This window comes from Pelmatolapia mariae, linkage group LG16_19, assembly GCF_036321145.2.
Source record: "Pelmatolapia mariae isolate MD_Pm_ZW linkage group LG16_19, Pm_UMD_F_2, whole genome shotgun sequence".
In the NCBI taxonomy this organism is placed as follows: Eukaryota; Metazoa; Chordata; class Actinopteri; order Cichliformes; family Cichlidae; genus Pelmatolapia; species Pelmatolapia mariae.
This window is the reverse complement of record NC_086241.1, coordinates 29,109,193-29,132,985: the sequence shown is the minus strand read 5'-3', so window position 1 is coordinate 29,132,985 and position 23,793 is coordinate 29,109,193. Positions and strand designations below refer to the sequence as shown.

The following is a 23,793-nucleotide window of genomic DNA, read 5'->3' as shown; positions in this document are numbered from 1 at the left end:
AGACCTTTCAGCCCAATTCAAATTTTTTCTGCATAATCCATCAGATAAAACTGAATCAAATGAAAAATTCTCTTTTTAAAATTGTTTTATTAGTTTTAATCTTTTAACTTTATGCACATTGCATCAAGCAAAAACTGTCAAACAGTGGTTGACTAGAAGAAATTTGTTTAACATATTCCAGCACATAAAATATAAAATCGTGTTATGTCTTTAAACTCGCTCTTTCAACTAGATGCAAGTCAAACACAGCAAAAAATGAATAAAATCAAAGATTCAGTGGTACTAAGTCCTCTTAAGTCTATTTTCACCTGTTTAGCAGGAGTGGGGCTGGTGTAGGTTTGCCTAGTGCCGCAACGGTCATGTCAGTGGGGGGGATCCGGAGGTTTCTCAGTGAATTTCACATTCCCGTGGCAGCGTGCTAGGTGCTTGCTCAGATTTTAAGTTTTTCACTGTAGAAAGAAGTTTTCTTCCCACGCAGAGTGTACAGTGCACGGTAATGTTTTTGTCACTTTTTACGGAATCAAACTCAAAGTAATGTAGGTACTTCCAAGCTTTAAACGCTGCATGGTCATACTCTCTCCCGCACTCCATATTATCCATTGTTGATCTACACATGTCTGTCGCTGCCACAGACGCTCATACATAAATGTCATGAGACACTCTCACAATCAAAATCATGGTTTAGTAACGCAGTAACGCAGCATGCTTACGGGAAAGTAACAGTAATCTAATTACTTTCTTGCAGTAGTAATCCTTTACTTTATTTGAAAAAAGTAATCAAATTACAGTAATGCCTTACTGCCCATCTCTGGTTGTGAAACTGGTGACAAACACAAACATTTTCTGGAAACGCTGCCACTGTGGCCACAGCTACAGAAAAGAAAGGGAAGTCAGCAGGAACGAAAATCTTCAGCTGGAAAACTACCTGGAGGTGCCTCATCTGTCTCAGCCGCAGAACAGCGGAGCAGCACCTGCTTTGTGCAACACCCACTATTACAGCACTGTGATTAGTAATATTACTGTGCTGAGTGATTTGGGTTTGGTAGGTGTTACTTTATGAGTGCTTTCAAGAGCTGCATGCAAGGTAATGTAACTCTAAAATTAGGTTAACAAGTCAAATTTTAAGTCAAATGTAACAACATAAACAAAAAAGCAGTTTTAATTCCGTGAAGAATTTGCTGTTTGTTTCACACACTATATGATGGAGTGTGATTTTTATGCATTCATATCTGTCAAGTATTGCCAAAAAGAGACAAAAAACATGCACTGTCTGCATGTGTCCTCCCATGGCGTCAGCTAAATCTACATTTGACTTTTGAGCTGATGGGGAATCCTTCTAAAGCAGATGAAGCTAATGATATGAATCACATCAATGCCTCATATTCCAGACAGATTTCCAGTGTTTACGATAAGATTACTACAAGCTCCTGCTTGGGTCGGTGGGTAAAAGACTGTGTGCACAATGAAAGTTTAAAAAATCACATGATCCTACAATTCAGCACATCTCCATCTTCTCCATCTGTTGTAGTGAAACATTCTCGTTAAGAACTACACACTGAGCACAGCAGAGACAGAAAGAGAGAGCAAGAAAGCAGAGGAAAAATCAGCCATTTCACTCCTCCTCAGGTCATCATTACAGCGCATCAGGACAGCTGCTACCATGGAAACCTCCAGAGAGCAGAGCCTAGAAATACTTGTTGGTCGCAAAAATCAAAAGCCAAACTGTCTGCATCTAGGCAGTTTGTTTCAGACTCTATTTATTTATTTATTTTTACCAACTTTAACTTATTTTTAATTTCTAATCTTTCCTTTCTGTAACAGGAGGAAAAGTCTCAGAGGTGCTGTTGGTGTCATTAGCTCACTTCTCCATAGATAGATGGATCCACAAGCTAGACACCTTGGAGCTCTTTCGGATGAAGGAAAAACTGATTTTGTGAGTTTTCCTCTCATTTGTTGCCCTTCTTGCATCCTTATACTTGTACTGTCTGTATTTTCAGTCCTGTGATATTAAGTTGAAGTCTATAATGTTTTCTGTTAAATGGCTCACCTGATGCTTTGATATGATGATGATCTGATCTGATAGAGTGCGTCATTTTTAATGTTTTAAAGCTCATCTGTTTGGTTATAATTAGGGACATGGCTGCAATGATTAACTGGTGTGTTAACACATGCAGATGTAGCTACCATATTTTCCGCACTATAAGGCGCACTTACATCCTTTAATTTTCTCAAAAATCAACAGTGCGCCTTATGCATGAATTCTGGTTGTGCTTACTGACCTCGAACTGATTTTTTGTGATACACGGCGCTCAAAAATCTGTCAAAAAATGTTTTAGTACGACTTTGGAAAGCTACAAAGCTGCACCGCTTGATGAATTGTCAAAGCATTACGGCTACTGTAGACAGGAGCCTCACTGAGTAATCTGGGTCCTAAACTCCGTCCGCTTCAGGTCCCAAAGTCAAACGAACACAGCAGCATCACTGAGAGTTAAAAACTGTCTAAATTCTTTCATCTTTGATAAAATGATCAGTGTTGCTGCTCTACCAGGTGTAACAATTAAGTTTAACGTCCAGGCATCCATGAAAATAGAATTTATTACATTTAACAGAGTTAGAAGTTAGCAGGAAGTTAGCTCGCTAGTTTCCACCCAAACATGATATACCATGTTCTGACTGAGAGATTTCTGAAAAAATTAAAACGTACAGCTCTGCTATCACTTCCAACATGAATGGAGACAGAAAACTAAACAGCAGTGACTTTTGTAGGGTTACTGAAGTTGGACTAGCTGGTATATAATGATTTGCTACGCGATCGCTAGCGACACAGCTACGTTAGCATAACATAAACACAGTGAAGTTGGAAGATGAATGCTAACTTTTTTCCACTCGTTAATGGGAGGGTTCCCGATGGTTAGGGACAAATGCAATCACAACGCAGGATGCTGTAAATGAACCAAACTTCATCCACAATACGAGGTTAGTCGAGGTTAGTATTAATATACTGCAACAACATGGGACTAGAGCAGCTGCAAGAGAATTCATCATTAATGAATCAATGGTATGGAAGTGGAGGAAGCAAGAAGAATGAGTTGAGTAAAGTCTGACTTATCTGACTGTTTTGTTTTGCTTTATGTGCCTTATAATCAGGTGCGCCTTATGTATGGTAACACTTTGGATAATTGAAGTGACTAAATTTGACCTCTACACTAGGGCTGGGCCATATTATACCGTTCACGGTAATACCGGTATAATGTTAGGCAACGATAGGAAAATGAAATATCGCGATAGAATATGAGTAAAACGCGCATGCGCAGTGCCTTTGTTTTCATACGCACATGGCCGATTGTTGAGTGAAACAGATGAACCAGAATTGGTTTGTAAAAATGGTGCAACTTCAGTGATGTGGAACTGGTTTGGTGTTTGTCCGTCAGATACACGACAAAGCACATTTTTTTGCAGAACATGCAAGCCGGCCGTCGTTATTACCGTATTTGTCGGACTAAGATGCTCTTAAATCTGGGAGTAATCTGGGTCCTAAACTCCGTATGCTTCAGGTCAAACGAACACTGCAGCATCACTGAGAGTTAAAAACTGTCTAAATTCTTTCATCTTTAATAAAACGATCAGCGTTGCTGCTTTGCCAGGTGTAACTATGAAGTTTAACTTCCAGGCATCCATGAAAACATAATTTATTACATTTAACGGAGTTAGAAGTTAGCAGGAAGCTAGCGGAAGTTAGCTCGCTAGTTTCGCTAGTTACCTAAGCATGATATAGCATGTTCTGACTGAGAGATTTCTGAAAAAATTCAAACGTGCAGCTCTGCTATCACTTCCAACATAAATGAAGACAGGAAACTAAACAGCAGTGATGTTTGTAGGGTTACTGAAGTTGGGCTAGCTGGTATATAATGATGTGCTATGTGATCGCTAGCAACACAGCTATGTTAGCATAACATAAACAGTGAAGCTGGAGGATGAACACTAACACTTTTCCACTTATAAAAGTTAATGTTAAGGTTCCTGATAGTTAGAGACAAATGCAATCGCATGGCAGGATGCTGTAAACGGACCAAACTTCAGTCAGGAGAACAACTTAGATAATCCATCCACAATACGAGGTTAGTCATTAATATACTGCAACAACATGGGAATCGAGCAGCTGTGATAGAATACAGCATTAATGAATCAATGGTACAGAAGTGAAGGAAGCAAGAAGAATGAGTTTAATAAAGTTTGATTTATCTAACTGCTTTGTTTCACTTAATGTGCCTTATAATCCCGTGCACCTTATGGTCCGAAAAATACGTACTGCACACTGCAGTTTAATGTTGCAAAGCACCTCTTTTTAACTGCAGTGGATATTATACATGGTTATGCTCAGGATATGTCAGCCCATTTCTACTGGAAATGCCTTTTGGTTAAACTTTCAGCAAGGAATTTGCATTTACACTGTTAAATTTTTATATAGCTTTAATGCACATAAAAACCAGCTTCTTGTTTAAGTGAAAATAAATGGAAGGTTGTCTTTTTGCGCTAGTAATGTTGTGGAGTTGTATTTTGTCTCGCATCAATTATATCGTCAGTTATATCGTTATCGCAAATTTTCAAATATATATCGTGATAAATATTTTTGGCCATATCGCCCTGCTCTACTCTACACCATGCTTGTGCTTTTGGTCCCTTTTAGTAGAATTTTTAATTGAGTTTTCTGAGCCCAAGAATCACAAGATGTAGTTTATACATTTCAAACTTTAAAGGGCTGTGTCCCTCTGAAAGTCTTGCAGGATGTTGGTGTTCTGGCAACTGTATACATATGTATCAAGCCAAATCCCACCTTAGATTCATTCATTCATAAATTGTCTGAAATCCTATTCAGTTATCCAATGACAAATGTCTGACTATATGTTATGTTGTATCTTTTCCACTGCTCGGCTCTGATGAAGACACAGTTGTAGTGACGCACAATGAAAGGCTGTAAGCAGTGTGCGCTCCAGTCCCGTCTGTCCTTTCGGACAATTATCTCAGTTATCTCAGTTTGAATTATATAATGTGATTTGGTATTTAGTTGGATACGTAAACTGTAGTTTAGACAAAATAAAAACAGATCAGAGGTTCTAAAATTCAGAAAGCTCATCTTGCATCTTGCTTTGCGTGGTTTTTGTTTTTTTAATCCAGGCTTGATTGGATATAAAAAGAAGACAGAAGAAAAAAAAGATCAGGATTCATGATAACATTTTATCAGTAGATGTTCATTTTAACAGTCACACATTCCCAGTTAAATTTGGCAACAAGAATTCAAACTAATCAGTGTAAGCAGGGTTTTGATTCAGAAGGCTCACTACTCACAAGATTACCACATAGAAAGTAATGTGACCGTTGACTCTAGAATGCTCCTGATGTTTTAGGGGAGCAAGAAACATTTCAATAACTTACTACATATGAATTCAGAAAGAAATATTGTAACTGAAACTAAGGCTGACAGTTTAAATTCATACCATTTACAATCTGTGCTGAAAAATTCCACTTTGTGTCCAGAAAAGGACAGGACTTTGAATTTTGCTGCAATATTGACAAAGACGTTAGCTAAGTTAATCAATAAAAATAGAAAACAACTGTGACCAGTGCTGCACTGATCAGATACTCATGAAATACTCAGAAAGTAGAGGCATTCTTCACCACACAGGACAAAATGACCAACAAAGGTTATCTGGAGTCTTATCTTATACTTCAGCCACAGCAAATCCAGGGACTAACTAAGTTAAGCTAAACACTATACCGATATTTCAGCAATTCATTAAAGGGCACCAAATAAAAACAGTTATTATCTTAGCTTCTGTCGTCCTGCACTGTTGTTTTTTGTTAACCGAACACAATCCTGCTCATAAACAGTTGTCTGTGTCCAGGGATCCAAATTCAATACAAAATAAGGAAAAGAGTTGCCTCATGCCACAAATCTCATAGACTTGAAAATTAAACTACTAGGCATTCAAATCCAGACTACAGAGAACCAAAAAGTGAGGAAGCTTTCATTTACACTACTAAGGTCATCTTCAAATACTCATTATCGCAGATCTCAGATCAGCCAATCACATGAAAGCAATTTAATACATTTAGGCATGAGGAGATGCTGAGGCTTAAACCAAGAATCAAAAAGGGGAAGAAAAGTGATTCGAGTGCCAGCCCACATTTAAAGTCAGCTGAGTAGTGTTTCATTTCCAGTACTCATCTGAGTATTTCAGAACCTGCTGATCTACTGGGATTTTCCCACACAACACCTCTAATGGTGTCGAAGTATGCACAAGAGCATCTCTGAACAAGCAACACACGCAGAACCAGATGGGCTACAGCAGTAGAAGATCACCCCAGGTGCCACTCCTGTAAGCTGAGATATCAGAAGATCAGAAAATAATCTTGCCTGGTCTGATGAATCCTGATTTCTGTTGCAACATTCAGGTCAGAATTTGTGGTTAACACGATCAAAGCATGGATCCATGCAGGCTGCTGCTGATGATGTAATGGTGTGGGTATTTTCTTGGTACACTTTAGTACCCTCAGTACTAACTGAGCATTGTTTAAACACCACAGTGTACGAGTATTATTGCTGACCATGTCCATCCCTATATGACCACGGTATACCTATCGTCTGTCAACGTGCCACAAAGCTCAGATTATCCCAAAGTGGTTTCTTGAGCATGATATCGACTTCACTGCACTTGAATGGCCTCCACAGTCAACAGATCTCAATCCAATAGAGCATCTTTGGAATGGGAGATTCACATCATGGACGAGCATGTCAATGTGGACCATTTATAAATCTCTGAGGAATGTTTAGCGCACCTTCTTGCCTTGTGCCATTAATGGCAGTAAGAACTAGAGACCTGTGTTGTAGTTCACAGTGATGTTATGCAGATTTACAAGATGACTGCAGTGGATTCCATCAACAATAAACCAGCATGCATGCACAACAAACTGTGCATCCTAATATGTGATAAAGCAGTTTTCTTTGTAATTTAAACCAAACTAAACTTGAGAATAATCTAATGCAACGAAAATGTGAAAGTGACCTTAGTTGCACAGTAACAAAGAGCAGCTGCAGAGATGTGTCTGGATCACCACCTGAGGGACAGTTTTCCAAAACACATTATCAACACAGCTTGACGTGGCGAAAAATCAGGCTGGTTCTGCATCAACTCCTTAGCCATTTGCTCGTGGAAACAAAAAGAAAGAAAGAAAATATGGCATGTCAAAGTGATTGGACAGGGTCTATTCATCATACACCTGCAAAACCAAGACGAAAAGACAGGAAAGATAAACTTCTGACTCACTGTTGTGCTGCAGCTGCTCACGTCTGATGGCCCCTGTGGAGACAAAGACAGAATTCCTCATTAGTTTTATTGGTCCCGTGTTTAGGTTTTACCACTGTCCTAATGAATTAAATGTGCTGAGATCTCGTCAGGTTTCAGCCATGACATCATCTCAACAGTCCCCTGAAGCAAGGCAGTGCCTGTCTGAATGTTAATGTGTGTGTATGATGGATTCAAGGCTCGCGGAGGTGAGCAGCTAATAAAACCGCTGCACGATTTACTGCACGAAGGCGCAAGAGTTCTGTGCACATACACACGCATACGCTGAGCACCAGCTGGGCTTTGCTGACCTTTCTAAAGAAAAGCTAAGCTTTAGAAGCCCACAGAGAAACAAAAGCAGGAAAACTGTGTTGAAAGAAACAGCGCAAAGCTGATCGGATCTTGATGACAGACTGTGCAGCCCGCAGACAAAAGGTCACTTCAGCTAAATCATCTCACTAACAAAAAGGAATTGGCCAGTAACAAAGAGCAATGAATGACATCAAACAGGATTTATTTTTATCATAAAGTGTAACAGGCTTGTAAAGTGTACTAACTGACTATGGGGAAACCACACTGCCTGCTGCTAAATTATACAGAATCATTATTCAGTGTAAAAGACAAAGGATGTGTAAAATTACAGTTTAATACTGTAATTTTAAACTGACGTCTAACTTCAGCTGTCTAAACTATCCAAAGGTATTCCCTAAAGACTCACTTTACTAAAGAAGAATAAAAGCTCCTCATATTGATGCAGAGATGAAAGAAGTACCAGTAAAAATGCTTATACTACTAATTAATATCACTCAATGAAAGCCACTATGTTTTCACTGCCACTGTGTGGATAAATGAGGTGTTTCCAGTTTTTTTCAGGTGAATGATTATTTTTAAGAGATTTTCAGAGATTCCTTTAGCTTTTGGAAGGCCAGCATTTTTCCCAGATACTTTTTTAACATCCTCTGGCCTCAAGTTTGGAAATTTGTCTGGGAGACCTACTTGCTCATTTATATCAGCAGGGTCCAGGCAGCTGAGGTAACTAGATCAGATTCCCTCATCAGTCCCAAATTCTCCACCAATGCTAAGCACTGGCCATCTGATTTATTGTTTTGTCGTGATTTAATTCGGTGCAAAAAGAAACACCAGTTAAATCTTCATTAGCAACGCTGTTGCCATCAAATTCCTTCAATATCAAAGAAAAGGGTGCTTTCCACTAATCCTGACAACCAGGTGCAGCATCATCCTGTTACTGTGACAATAAAGCTAATTAAACTTGTATCATTGTAACAGTGACAACAACATCATCCCATATGCCAAAAAAAACAACTGTCATTGTCACACATCTACAGTTGGTAGATTAAAACAAAGAAACAATATTTTAAAGTCAGTTTTAGCAGAAAAACATTTCTTTAAAAAAAAAGAACAACATTTGCAGGCATGAGGCTATTAAGATGGGCCTATGATAGCAGCTTAGAGCAGATTTTATCTTTACACTTTCTCTCTCACTGCTTTCAGTTGTAATATGTATAAAAGGCTCCACTCCCTTGAAATGCTGAATACATCCTCTTGCTTCAGCTCCATGTTTACTGCTTCAGTATGTAGCTGGTTATTTATCATCTCTAGCAGTGTAATCATGCAAAGCTACGATCAAACAATGGCTATCAGTTAGATATAATCTAAAATGTAAAAAGAAATATGACATGATGTAAAGTGACGAGATGTTCTGTTACTAGCTGAATGGGAAAAGTGTAGGTGCGTTGTTTTTAAAGACAATAAAGCATTAAATGTGTTGCTGGGTGATGGTTGTAGTCTGTAAACAGAAAGTGAGAGATCGCTGTTTAATGTTCAGCCAAGTGAAGAGTACAGCGCGTGAGTGCCAGAGCAGGCCATATGGCAAAGACACTCCCAAGCCAAAGCAGTCTAGACTGGAATGAACCAGTCCATCTTCCAGCAGCTCCTGTCCACATACAGACACAATCAGTATGGTTCTGTTTCACAGTGACCAGTTTAAAGTGAAAACTATTAAATTATTTTCAATATATTTTTTTTTCTTTCAGTTGTTTTACCCTCCAATTATTACAAGCAGTGAAAACAAAGCTCAACTGAGCTGAAACTGGAACGCATAGAAAATAAAGGTGTGGAAATGACACCGCTTACCTTAGCTAAATTACTGGTAACACCCCTGAACAGCAGGTGTGCTGTTAACCTTTCCCCCCCTCTCTCTGTCTTTGCTCTTGTTTCTCACTAAAGCTTTAATACTTTTATTTCTTTACTGTCGGTCCCCGGTGTTTTATTTATCTCCTTGTTTTCACTCCCTCATCACCTCAGCACCGCCAAACTGACTGATATGCAAATAACGAATAAATCTGCATATCAATTAACAACATCATCTCCTCACCAAGCATTCTCACTGCATGTATGAAAAGGAGGGTGATGCATGTGGATCATATGAGGGATGCATTAGAAATTCTGGATTACACAATACCTGTGACTCAGTCTTTTCTTTGTTTTGTTTTTTTTGTTTTTTTTGGGGGGGGGGGGGGGGGGGGGATATTCATGTTTCTCAAACTATATTTTAGAAGCAGTAAAATGTCGAAATGTAAGAATTATTTATTTCGTTTTGTAATTATAGGATTAACAGCGACTTCAGCTATACAGCATTTTAAAATGGATTTAGTGCAATGTTGCAATATATAGTTTTAATGCCTAAATGTAGACACAGTGATACAGAAATGTGTCAGGTTAATATTTACAGTAGCATAATGGTGTTGCAGGATTGCTTTGGTTTTGATTGCTGCTGTTCTGCAGATGAAGGTTTAAGCCCTTCTTCCAATTTTCCAAAGCTGTCCCATGGATGAGTTTTTTATCGAGCTGTCAGGTCTTGTGTTTGACACCCCTGTGCGAAGATGTACTAGCATTTTGAAAACTATTCTTTTAAAGAGGGACCTTTTCTGCTCATCTTCTAACTCCATATATTTATTTTTGGACTTTCTTTTTCAGGGTAGCTTTTCAGAGTTTAAATGAGTAGTTATTTATCCAAAACTGGGCCTTAGTGGAGCACATTAGTTCCGTTACCAATTTCTTTGGCATCACACAGACTACAGAGTAGAATAAATCTCTTACAGCCTGAGCACTGCACCCAGAGTTAGTGCTTACACACTCACTGATCTCATCATTTGAACCTTGTTTCAGTTGGCCAAGTTTTACGGGAGAATCCACCTTTTATGTCTCATGAATTCTACAGTTTTCTACACTACATCTCTGCATGGTATGTTACTGTAAAGTTCAGCATTTACCTTGTTTTTATAGTTTTTGTGGGCACCCAGTACTGACTGTGACATGTGAATGCCCTACCTGCCTGACCCTTACCCAAGCTAGAATCCAGTTATTTCCTTAAATCTCAAACCGCGTTTAAAGTTGTAGATCTCTACAAAACCATCGGACTCAACCAGTATGGGGGCTCCATGTGTTTGTGGGGTTTCAGGATCCCACAAATACAAAATAAAAAAAAGAAAAACAAGCCTCTAGAAAAGACACATTCACATAACTACACACTGAGCTGCACAAAAACCTAAATGAGTTGTTGCATCGGTCTTCATCTTCTCATTTGCAACCCTGCAGTGCAATTGATTCCTGTTGGCTTAGGTGTAATATAAATAGATACATCTGTGTGGAGGCTATAAATAGAAGAAAAGATGTTGACATGTACAATACTGTGAACATTTTAGGGGCACCATGTCTCACAGTGATTGGGAACATCATAGCAGCAGCTATGGCAAATACATTTGGAAACAAAATATCTGATCTTGCAGCAAAATATTGAAGTGTTTTGTTTTGGCACCGGTAGCTTTTGGTCAAGTGTAGAAAAAAACAATCCTGCGGTGAGAATGGACATCAAGGCTATTAACTTTGAGTGTACTTTTAAATATTATGAAAGGATAAAAAAAAAAAAAACCTAAACTTTAAAATTGTCCATGCATCACAACAGGCAGTGAAACATATTATACTATCTAACTCTCATCCACTTATTCTATTTTCAAACTTGAGTGCAGTCTGGTTCGTTTATAAAATGGTTAGCAGCAGAGGAAGATTTAAATTGGGCCAGTCTAGCAGTCCAAAACTTTGGTAATTACTGAATTTGAACTGCGGCAGACATTCGAAGCATTTAGCCAGTTTCAAATACAACCTCATTCATAATTATAATACACTTCCCTTCTCATTAGTGCAGAAAGACCAGCAAAATGTGAAATCAGAAATGTTTATCTGGTAGGAATGAATTCATTCAGCTGAATCCTGAAAGCCAAATGAGAAATCCAAGTAAGTGCCGGTCTTCCCTCTAAAGCAAACCTCCAGGTCTCTGCTGACCGGCCTCTCTATTCATCACACACCACCGCAGTCGCACTGGCTGTTCTCTCCTGAAACAAAGCACAGCAACCATTTGTGTGTTTTGTGTGAGCTTCTGCTTTATGGCCCCTTTGCTTTGCCTTGATCAATCAAACAGGCGTGGTGAGCAGCAGGGTGAGCGGGGAGCGCTCTGTAGTGGAGGATGGGGCGATGTTCCCGCATCCCACCTATTGGCACAATCCGTGTTCCGGCAAGCCCTCGTATAAATCACTGTTAATGACACCAGAGAGAAGAGGAGGAGGAAAAGGGAGCAGTTAGGCTAAATAATCTGCACAGCGCTCCTCAGGATGTTGCTTTTGGAGAGTTTATGAGAATTTCACCTGCCTATGGAGAGAGCGAGGAAAAGCAGCCGGACGGCAGTCTTTCCAGGCTCGTGTGGAGGCTCAATGTGGTTTTAATTTCTTTAATTGAGCCTTTATTAAACCATGGGAGCCCCACAAAGTCTATTTCCACCCACATGTTTCTCCAGTGGGTTTGGAAACTTTGACAAAATCCTGAAATATCACCACAAAAAAGCAAAATAAAAGAAAATGAGCATGACAACAACACCATCTTCTCCCTTGGTGTTTACACAGTGAGAGAGGCTGCTGCCAACGTAAGTGAGGTGATTTTCACTTGTGTCTCCTCTGAGCTGTATTTTCTCCATCTCTTCAAAGACGCCAACACACTTGGTGAAACAGAGAGCACAGGAGAGCAGCAAAACCGACATAGGGACGGTGGAATGAGTCCAGGGTACGTAAGGTATTTGACTGACAAAGTATTTCACATCATTGTTTGATTCTTTATTTTTCTGACGCACCAGCTGAATGTTTTGACCGCACTCAGTTGCGATGCCCTGTTTGTATTTTTCTTCATAACAGTGGTAACTTCATTACAGTAAGTACTTACAATAAGCTACTCCCAACATGGAGGCAGAATGCGTCATGAATATAGAATATATAATACAAAACTCCGACCTCTTTCTCACTTCATGCACGTGTAAATGTTGCATCTTTTTACTCTAAACAGATGTCAGCTGCACGGAGCATGATCAAACTTTTCATTTAGCAGCTACAACTGCATGTTAATTAGCTACAGCTCATCTAATCTGTCATTTTAAACAGTGACAGCAGGCAAAAGACAAGAAGAAAACACATTTTTTATCACTCTTCACAATCAAACAGAGCGAGGGGAGATAAGAGGAGAGGAGATTCGTTGACATCTGTGAGCGTCTATGTTGCAGACTGGAAGCTGGCTATGAGAAGTCATGATATATGTCTATAGGCTCATATCTTTCTCCTTAATGACTAAATGAAACTGCAGGCTGAATACAAAGTATTCAAAAAAACATGTATTTAGGAGAAACGGAGAGGCCCCGTTTATGTTGTGGACACCAGTGGAAAATGGCTGGATTTTCCTCAAGTACAATGAGGACAGGCACAGTGTGTGATTTGATGTGATGTGCAAAGAGAGGCTGGTTTGCTTTGTAAGTGGCAATCCAAATGCCCTGCTACTCTCGCTTTACTGCTGACACAGTGGCTGGATGGCTGGTTCCAAATAATATGGAAATGGCTTCAAATAACAGTTTGGGAAACTTGCAGTCTCTAGTGACTGACCGGTTAAGGCAATGCGAGAAACTGATGGAGATTTCAATGTGAATATAGCATGACACATTGATTGTTACAAGGGTCAGACTATGACAGAGCCCATTAGACAAAGTAGAAAAAAGAAAGAAAAGAAAAAAAAGTCAAAGACCCCACACTGCTTGTTAAAGCAGTGACCCATAGAATAAAAGGATCGTGTGGCTCTGATGTGTAAGCCATTATTGTGCCTGTTGTTTGGGTTCTTCCCTTCAGGAGGAAGGGTCACTGCAAATCAATACAAAGATGCTCTGAGTGGTCGCCACTTTCCTATGATTCAGGAGGTCTCACAGAATTGCCTGACATATCTGACGATTATGAAAGTGATGTCATTTATATACTACGAGCTTTTACAGTGTCCAGATCTCAACCTCATTGAAGCCTATGGGAAATTTAGGACTGACATCTTAGACAGCACACTCCACATTCTGCTCTTTCCCTCCAGTACAGTAAATTTAAGTACCAGCGATGACAATGGATTGGAATGGGATGCAGCTGACTGGAGTATATTCATCAATTTTTCCTACAATACATCTCTGCATGGTATATTACTGTAACGCTTGCTGCCCAGATATTCTCAAAAGGAAATAGTCATCTACAAATTTAAAAATCATCTGATGGCCAGTTAAAGTCTGTACTTTCTTCTAAAAGAAGACTGAAAACATATCTCTCCTCCAGTGTGCATGAATCCTTTAGGTTAATCCACCTACCTGCTCAAACACAGAGCTGTAGGACACGAAACAAACATGAGTGCACAGCATTTACCTTGGTTTTTTTTAATAGTTTTTGTGGGCACCCAGCACTGTCTGTGACATGTGAATGCCTAACCTGCCTGACCCTTACCCAAGCTAGAATCCATTTATTATCCTTAAATCTCAAACAGCGTTTAAAGTTGTAGATCTCTACAAAGCCATCAGACTCAACCAGTATGGGGGCTCCATGTTATTGTGGGGGTTTAGGACCCCACAAATATAAAAAAAACCAACAAAAATCCCCTAAGCCTATAGAAAAGACACATTCACATAACTACACACTGAGCTGCACAAAAAGCTATATGAGTTGTTGCATCGGTCTTCATCTTCTCATTTGCAACCCCGCAGTGCAATTGATTCCTGTTGGCTTAGGTGTAATATAAATAGATACATCTGTGTGGAGGCTATAAAAAGAAGAAGAGATGTTGACATGTACAATACTGTGAATATTTTGCGGCACTATGTCTCACAGTGATTGGGAACATCATAGCAGTTTGACAGCTATGGCAAATACATATCTGATCTTGCAGCAAAATATTGAAGTGTTTTGTTTTGTTTTGGTAGCTTTTGGTCAAGTGTAGAAAACAAAACAATAAAATGATGTGAATGGACAACAAGGCTATTAAGGTGCTGAATAAATGCAGTCCATTTATCATTTACTATGGCCATCTGCTTTAATCTGTGTCATGAATAATGGGAAGAGATGGAGTCTGTTATCTTTCAGCAATAAACACATTTTACCACTGAGTCACATGTGAGGCTGCAGAGGATACTAAATCACTTCTACAGAACACCTCCGACCTCTAAAATCAGACTGATCGTTGATACAGCTGTGTTCCTGTCATCAGCAGTGAAGATCAGATAAAAGGGAAGGATATCTATCTTGATGCATGCTCAGTCATCCAGGTAAGTAAATCCCAGAAGGCTGATTCAACAAAACAAATCAACCTTTTGGGAAGGATATCTAATTTTTCTCAAGTCTTCAGTGGACAGAACTCAGATGCAAGGAGAAGAGACAAGTGAAGGAAATAGGGACACAATTAAGGGAATTGGTTGTACTCCATGATGTTGAGATTAGGGCTCTGTGGGGGCCCAACCATCTGCTACAGGACTCAGTTTTATGACACTGGCTGTGGGCTGACTGTCCTGCTGCAAAAGTGATTTTGGGATGATCAGATGGTATTGATAACAGACAAGAAAACAAACACTTAAAATGCCTAAAAGACACAGCACCTTTTGTGCTGCGCTGTGTCTCTTCATAAATCGTGTTAAATTATAACTCGTCTGTGTTTCTGCGCCTCATGTTTGCTGCCGAAAACCGACTTTAAACACGACCAATTACAGCACCCTCCTGCATACCCACATGCATTAATCATATAGACAAGTAAAGAAAAATATCACCTTTTGATGTTCATTTCAAATTGAATTCTGAAATAAGCCATCATGCACTTATTACTCTCCGTGAGACACAGCTGATTATCCCTGTGTGCTCAAATGGAAATATTCCTGAATGAGAACAAAGAGATTTCACGGCAGCTCCATCACAACCCCCTCACCAACACACACACACACACACACATACACACACATACACAACATGGAGATGTACACAGGCAGCGGTCCCATAGGACGTTCATGAAGACTCCTTCCAATAAAGAGGATTATAGATTTTGCCCTGTGCACCCAAGTGTTTCCAATGAAATAACGGCCTCCTCCTGCATAACTCATTAAAATTTAAACCCCCCCACCCCTTCTTCAGAATATCACTATACTGCTCTGCATGCATTACAATCTTTGCATGGAAAAATAACCCTGCCATGCTCTATGTGTGTGTGTGTGTGTGTATTTGTGTACGGGTTCGTACTATCCTGGTGGGGACCAAAATCTGACTTTTACTATCCTGGTGGGGACTTTCTGCACCGTGGGGACCAAAATCCAGGTCCCCTTGGGGTTGAAAGCAATTTTCACACTCAAAATGCGGTTTTACTGTCAGGGTTACAATTAGGTTATGGTTAGGTTTAGGGTAAGGGTTAGGGTTAGGCATTCATTTTTAATGGTTAGGGTTAGGGTAAGGGGCTAGGGAAAGCATTATGTCAATGGGATGTCCCCACGAGGATAGCAAACCAGACATGTGTGTGTGTGTGTGTGTGTGTGTGTGTGTGTGTGTGTGTGTGTGTGTGTGTGTGTGTGTGTGTGTGTGTACATGCATGTGTTTTAGCATCTGCATTGCAAGAGTGTGAGAAAATTAGAAAGGAAGATAAGAGGAAGTGTGAGAGAAAATGTGCTTCTATCCTTGGTGGCCCTGCAGGCTTTGTGGCTGGTTAAAGATTTCTCACACACACACACACACACGCACACACACACACACACACACACACACACACACACACACACGATCCTTAAAATAAGGAGGAAGCAGTGAGATGAATGTTAAATTTACATTTTTCTTCAAGGCGACAATGGAGGCAGGAAATACATATTTATGTTGAGGCAACACCTCGACAGGAGGAGGGCAGTGCTGCATGCAAACATGCACATGAACAATTTTTTGCTTGCTCTCTTTATGAGGACTCTAAATTACATAACATCCTCCAGCATTAACCTCACAATAACCACAACCGTGAGCTACTTTCCACGTGTGAAGTTATGTTACTCTCCTCTGCATCCTGCACCTTCTGCCCTGCTGATCATGTGAGATAACTTTTTGACTTGTAAAAACAATACATGCAAGTGACAAAACCATGGCAATGACACATTACACAGCAAACATAAAAGATAATCAAGAGAGATCTTAAGTTATTCTAGTCTAAATCCAGATACATAAAGTTACATTGTATTTTTTTCTTGTTTGAATTCATAAAAAGCAGTGCTGGTGCATTTAGTCAAAATCTCCTTTAATAACAAAATGTTTCCAATACCCTTTTTATGGGCTTCCCATCAGAAAACTCTCAGCTCATGTTTTTTCCTTTTTTTTGTTGAAATGAATATAATAAGACCTAAAAATGTGTTGAAAATGACTGACTGATCTTGAAAGCATTTGACTGCTTAAATTACAGCAGCCAAACTCTCTTCTGGCTGTGCTTGCGTCTTTGGATCTAACTTAACATCCTGAGGAGACCCTGGAAACAGATCTGTGTTAATTTAGCTAGAGTCTGAAAATGAAACTTCTCAGTTTGAAGTTCATGGGGCTGCCATGATGCTTCTCTCTCAGACGGATCACCCAAAACGTTTAAATATGGTTCAATCCATAGATACATAGATACATGTCCTTAAAAGAAGGACATTAAATGTACCTGTAGTTCAACCAATGAGCTAGAAAGTTCAACAGTTTCATAGAAATAAAGAGTGACTTAAAAAGTCTGAAAAATTATCCACCCAACCCCTGCTAACTTTACGTAGAAACTTGTGTTTCCATGGTAACACTAGGTACCACCTGCTGACAAAAAAGGTGGAAACATGGGTCATTATGTGTCATTTCCTGATAATACTGTGACGCAATCAATGAGCATGGAAAAGATTTGTCAACACAGTACTAACCCAGATTTTTCCAAGGAAAATACCCTTGTAACCGTTAAAAATTTCAAGGAGGCCTACATTTTCTGCTGGACTAAAGAGAGCTGAGTGGTTTAAAGTGTTTCTTCGGTGATGTGTGGTAACAGAGAAGCACTCCATGAACTAAACTGCTTTGTGCAACACATTTAGACCTCTATCTAAAAAGCTACACATTGCTGTTATTTATGACATGCTGTCTTATGCAAATATATAACTTTGTAAGCAGTTACATATTGTCATTTCAAAGTTTCTGTGTAACAATCAAAGGACGCCTTCTTTAATATGGCTACAAAGTGTAAAACAATGATCACAAAAGGTTTGGGATGAAGCATCTTATCTCAGAATACCTAACAAAGTCCAAAATCCTATATATTTAGTTTTACCTGTCTGCACACACATTGTCCACTAGGATGGTTTACAAAGGAATATAAACCGTGTACCTGTCTGGGGAAGTCAAGTTAGGATATTTTCCATGGTTGTCCTTTCTCACATGTAGTGCAAACAGCAGGGAACAGGAACTTCAAATGCAGTCACACTACTGGAAATATATTTTAGGTGAGAGAGCTGCCTGGATACAGCGTGCAGGAGGGAAAACACATGATGCAATTAAAGCACCTGTGACAAGTAGTTGCACATTTCTCACACTGGCACATCCTGGGAGACGGAAGGTTAAAGACTGGCAATTGTCTGACCTGGTTGCATGCTTCTATGCTTTTGAAAACAGTTTGTGACTGTACAACAAAACGGTAACATAGTTAACCGCTGAACAATAGTGCAACAACTGGAAGTTCTGATGTAAGTGGAAAATCAAGAAGGCCCTTTCTGGAAATAAAACCAAAACCAGGTGACATCAGCTGGTGTCAGTTTAAAATATTCAACATGTTACAGAAACTTTTGTGGGAACGACTGAAGATCGGAGATGATTGTGATTTCATCAACAGACTCTCAGCTACAGCTGATGCATAGTGGAACACTCTTGGTCCAACTCAGTTAGCTCAGGAGAAAGTATTCTTTCCCTGAATTCACACTATGTGCCCTCACAACAAAAAGTAAGGTTAATGGTTTGGGGATGTTTTTGTGAGGGGCTGCTTTCAAAGCTTTTATTGATGCCAACGTGAGTTGTGTGGAGTATGATATATGTCCAGTAGTGGTGCTTTTGGAGGCGGTGTCTACAGGGGCAGAAAACGACGACAATGCAAATTATGCAAACTCCAAAGTTGCTCCTCATCTCTGTTGCATTCATCTCTGCTACCTTGGCACACCTCAGTTTCACACCCAACTGGATGATAATGTAGGCTAATTCTAAAATATAACATCTTGAAAACAAGTCATTAGGGACACAGACACTTACCAAGTTAAGAACCGAGTCTGGTTTTGTTAAAGAAATGAACCTTTCAAATCTTACTTTCCTTTGAACTCTGTTGTGGTGTCTACCCGTCTTTGTTTAATCAGTTGATCTGAGCAATTAGGAAAGTTAGTGAGGTGGCACATGCTTACACTACAAGCTGGTTCTCTGTTGTTGCTAAGCAACCTGATAACTCAAAGATTTGCGGGATGAGGTGAGTGTGCTTTCACGTGTAAAAAAAAATCTCTCCAGTTTTCTCTCCCTAGGTGTCCATCTTTCTCTCTCTTCTCTGACTTTACTTTAGTGCCTGCAAAGCCAGATTTTTTATTTGATTCATAACATCTAATAAAACAGACCTTCACTGATGAACTTCTGTGTTACAGGACTGTGTTGTTCATAAGTCCCTCACTAAATGAACAAAGGCCCTACAATCTCACAAGCTATCAAGTTAGGTTGTCAACAGCAATGGATTCAGAAACATTTAAAGAACCTAGCAGAAACTCTCATATCATACCTTACATACATAAAATACAACAGGCCAGTGTAACAGTAGTATAACATAAAGATGCTAGCGTACACATGGGGTGCAAGCAATGCAAAGTTTATGCCAAGCAAAATTAAAGCTACAGCAGCTGGAGAAAACTGCAGCTACTTTGCTTTCTGTTTGGACTTTCTACTCCTATACCTTCACTGATGGGGAGGTTTCTCTCTGAGTGGCGGCACCTATTTTTCCGGAGAAGACTCCAGCAAATCCAGCACCAGTATAAATGCTTATAGGGCTGTTAAGACATCACAGTTTGTGCGTGCGACAACTAATGCAGTGAGCATATATTTAACATTTATGCCTGAATGATACAAAACTGTCACTTAAATTGGTTTATAAAGCAGCACTGTCACACATTCCAAGTCAGAAAAGGATCTTTTGACTATCTTCCATTAAATGAATATAGTAAATGGTACCACTGGAGTAACCTGCATTAGATGGAGCTTGTCAGTGAATGACTTAGCCATGCTCTACATACCACGGACAGAAGGCTAAGAGAGAATAGAGGCCAGAAACACAAGAGAAGAAAAGATGTGCTCTATTTAACCTCTGTTCTCTGATTCTATCCCCTGCAGCTACTTTCCTCCCAAGCTAGAAAGGTTGAGAAATGAACTCTGACGTCTCAGTAACATGGCCCGACTTCCTGTGCTGTACAGTTCAAATGTAAAAATGCATATTTAATGTGCAGAGCAATGGGACAAACAGGAAGATGCAGAACCAGGTTTCAGGGGTTTTTCTGGGCTTAGAATTGTCTCAGTGCAGACTACTTTCCAAGGTAAAGAAAGTAACCAGATTTCAACAGCCCTCGAAACTATTTAAGCAGACGTAGAAATAAATAAATTTAACTGTGGAAAAAACCTCAAGTCATTAAACAAAAAGCTGCATTTTTCAGGACATGCTCCATTAGTTTTGTGGTGGGACAAGGACTAGACATATGACTCCAGCTCAGTGGGAAAGATTAGACAAATTCATACCAATGTGACTTTTCCATCATCTGTTGAGCCAGGAAGTTTCCATGAGAAACAAGGACACAAACACATTAACATGTGGAGCAAAAACCTATCTGTAATCGCCAACACTTAAAAGCTGTCAAGTGCCACTTATTAGGAAATTGGTTGGCATGCACATATTGTCTCTGAACTGTGTCAATGTGCGGATGGCTGGCAATATAAAACTCAATGAATGAGTGTAAAACCGTGACAAATGAGTTTCATTCATTTCTATAAACCAAGTCTGATCTTCACCTCAATGTAGCTTTGTGTTCTGTTTCTCTACCTTTACAGATAAACCTGTTAGGTATTCCTTTGTATTATTTCATATTATTTCATATTGTTCTACTGCCATATTTTCTGTTTCATCATTTCTGGGTTTCAGGAGTTCAAAAGACATGCTGGATGGTGACCAAAAAAACTGAGATCTACCAAATTAAATAAGTTAGGGTTTTCACTTTAAATGTGTACCATATTTTTAAATTTTAACTTTTTTCATGGTCAAATTACCATAGTGATGTATCACTAACAAGGCTCTCAGGAAGTGACATGAATGCACTAAAGAAGTGCATCCCAAAACAATACATGCTGCTGTTTATTTACACAAATAAAGAGAGTGGAGATGCTACCAGCTGAAGAAATGGATTTAGGTTGAAACATATGTTTATCAGTATTCATTTCAGCCTCAAAAGTCTGTCAGGCTATAACAGCAATGACAGTATGACGGAAAGATCACTGTCTAAGGTTCCAGAATAATGGACTGGAGGAAAAATGGTCTCCAGGTCACCTCTGTGCTTTTTGTCTACTGCACCCAGAGAAAAACCCAAACCTCTAATCACCAGGTGAGCTAGGAGACCGATGAATTTTGGGAGCTGTAGTGTGGTGTGAGATGTGGCTGTAGGGGACAGGAGGCTGTCCAAGAGCATTTATCAGTGAAACCATCAGAGCAGAAGATGCTCTCAGCAGCCATTACTGTCACACGCTGCACTCTGCAAAGCAAACACACGCACACATTCATCGTCGGAGCACAGCAGAGGCGTTCATGCAAGCACGCGTTCACACGGAGAGTGAACAGCGTGGTTGTGTGGAAGCTCTTTGCTTGTGCAGCTTCTTGTCTGCATTTTTGTGCTGCCAGTAACCAGGTTTTTGAAATTAATTTAAGTCTCTGTCCTTGACTGTCTCACAGAGTACAACCACGATAAGCTGGTTAAAACTGTAAACACATATTTATCTCTCTTCACTGGAATGAAGCCTTCAATATGAGAAAAAAATCTGAAAACAGAGCTTTCACAACAGAGGTCTAAATCACAGATCACTTAGCAGATTTATTCCCCGTTTCTCAGTTAAGTTGAGATATTAATGGACTTTTTACTCCTCAGGTTTTAATGCACCCCTGTATGTATAGCAGTAAGTGACGGCTTCATGATCAACAGATACTTCAGTCAGTGAACACATCATTATTCACAGGGCCTGATCTGCAGTGATTTAAACTGTCTCTGTTTCAGTACAGAAACAGAGTAAACAGGCACTGTGCATGGGCTAAAAGCTCTGCATCGTGTTTTTTTTTGACAGAGTTATCACACTATAATCATTTATTTGGCTTTGACTGATTTTTAATAAGCTTTTAATGAGGAAGTAGCACAATGTAAATCACAGATTAGCAGTCAGAGATGCTCTCAGTCGCCAGTAATTGGAGCTGCACTGCAAAAAACTGCTAATTCAGCCTCAAGCTTTTAACCTGAATATTCACAGATTTTGTCAGCTGATGGATGTTTTCTGAAAGCAGATTGTAATTCAGGATTTGAATTCAACATCTAACCCAAAGATTTTAAAATAAAATGGCTTTCTTTTTTCTTTTGAGAAATTAGAAGCTTGTTGCCATTTATAACTATTGTGGAGTCTATTTTTAAGTCCATACTTGGTTGTGCAGATATTCTGTGCAGTCAAGTTACCCTACAAGAACTTTATGTGCACTGAAGTTGCCTGACTGACAAGCATTTTTCATGGTGCATTACACTAATGACAAACTTCATACACCTACTTGTTACACTAGGATTGTATTTCACCATTGCATTTAGCTGTTGGGCTTCCATGAATTCAGCCTCACACACCTAATGGGTGAAGACGAATCTGTCGAGCGATTGGATGAGACAGTAAGTATCCATTAGCTCAAGATCCCTAATGCAGTTAGCAAAATGACTATTCAGTTCTGTATGTGAGGCTGATTTCATGGAAACAAAACTGAAGGTTGTGTTTGGCCCACACAGCTTCTCTAAGGAGATCAGTCATTACATCAGCCCCCTTGTGAGCTTTATCAAATCATCTGCTGAGAAGCTTTGTAGTTTATCTTGGACCAGCATTTGAATTTTGATCTCACCTCTCAAATCTCATTCAGTCCTGTTTCTAAGAAATAGTGCAAAAATCAAACCTTTACTGTCATCCAATGATTTGGAACTTCTAGTACTCACTTTCATTTTTTCTGGCATCTGCCAGTCTTTACTGGCCTCTCATCAGCTGGGCCAGAATGCAGCAGCTAGGCTGCTAACAAAAAGTAGCCACGAAATTCAGAATTTATTTAAAATTTTATTATTGACTCATGAAGCATTACATGGCCAAGCACCTGCATGTATATCAAAGCTACTGAGAACTTAATCCAGCAGTGGGCCCCTAAGATCATCTAATCAGGGTCTTTTAAGTGTTCCACCCTCTTATGCAGACATGACAACACTTGTGAGGTTGTTGCTCACAAACTTTGGAACAATGTTTCTCAGCCTATCAGGTCAGATGAGTCTGTGGTTTGTTTTAAGGAGCTGCTGAAAACCCATTTTTATAGGTTAGTGTTTCCTTAATCTTTCTCCAATAACTTTTGGCCATAGTTCATATCGAATGTGTCTTTGCTGGAATGAACGTAAGACCATATGTTTGAATGTGTGTCTGTGGTTTTATCCAAACTGTGAAGCACTTTGTCACTGTGTTTTAAAAAGAGGAAAAAATAATGTTATTATTATTTATACCTACACTTACAACTCAACGTTGAAACAAATGTTTAAATTTCATTCCTGTAAGTATTCAGTGTTTTTGGAAACCTGCAGCATGATTTAAGCTGTTTCGACGCCTCCTCGTTTACCCAAATCTGTTTAGGTTTCCTCCGCTCTGATTCTGCTTTAGATTTAAGAACCAAATAGATCACAGGAGTTGGGAGAAGGGCTTAGAGCAAAATAAGGCATAACATCTTTCTTTAAAGTTGG

The 23,793-nt window shown here is 39.5% G+C and overlaps 1 protein-coding gene across 5 annotated transcripts in view; it reads right to left on the bottom strand.

The window, feature by feature from the left end:
* The window catches only part of enox1 (ecto-NOX disulfide-thiol exchanger 1), a 125,860-nt gene that overhangs the window by 83,740 nt on the left and 18,327 nt on the right, over nt 1–23,793 (bottom strand). For all 5 annotated transcript variants that reach the window (XM_063500286.1, XM_063500287.1, XM_063500285.1 and 2 more), the window contains exon 2: nt 7,326–7,358. The gene's annotated coding sequence lies outside the window, so the exon portion shown is untranslated. The remainder of the gene's footprint in view (nt 1–7,325; nt 7,359–23,793) is intronic.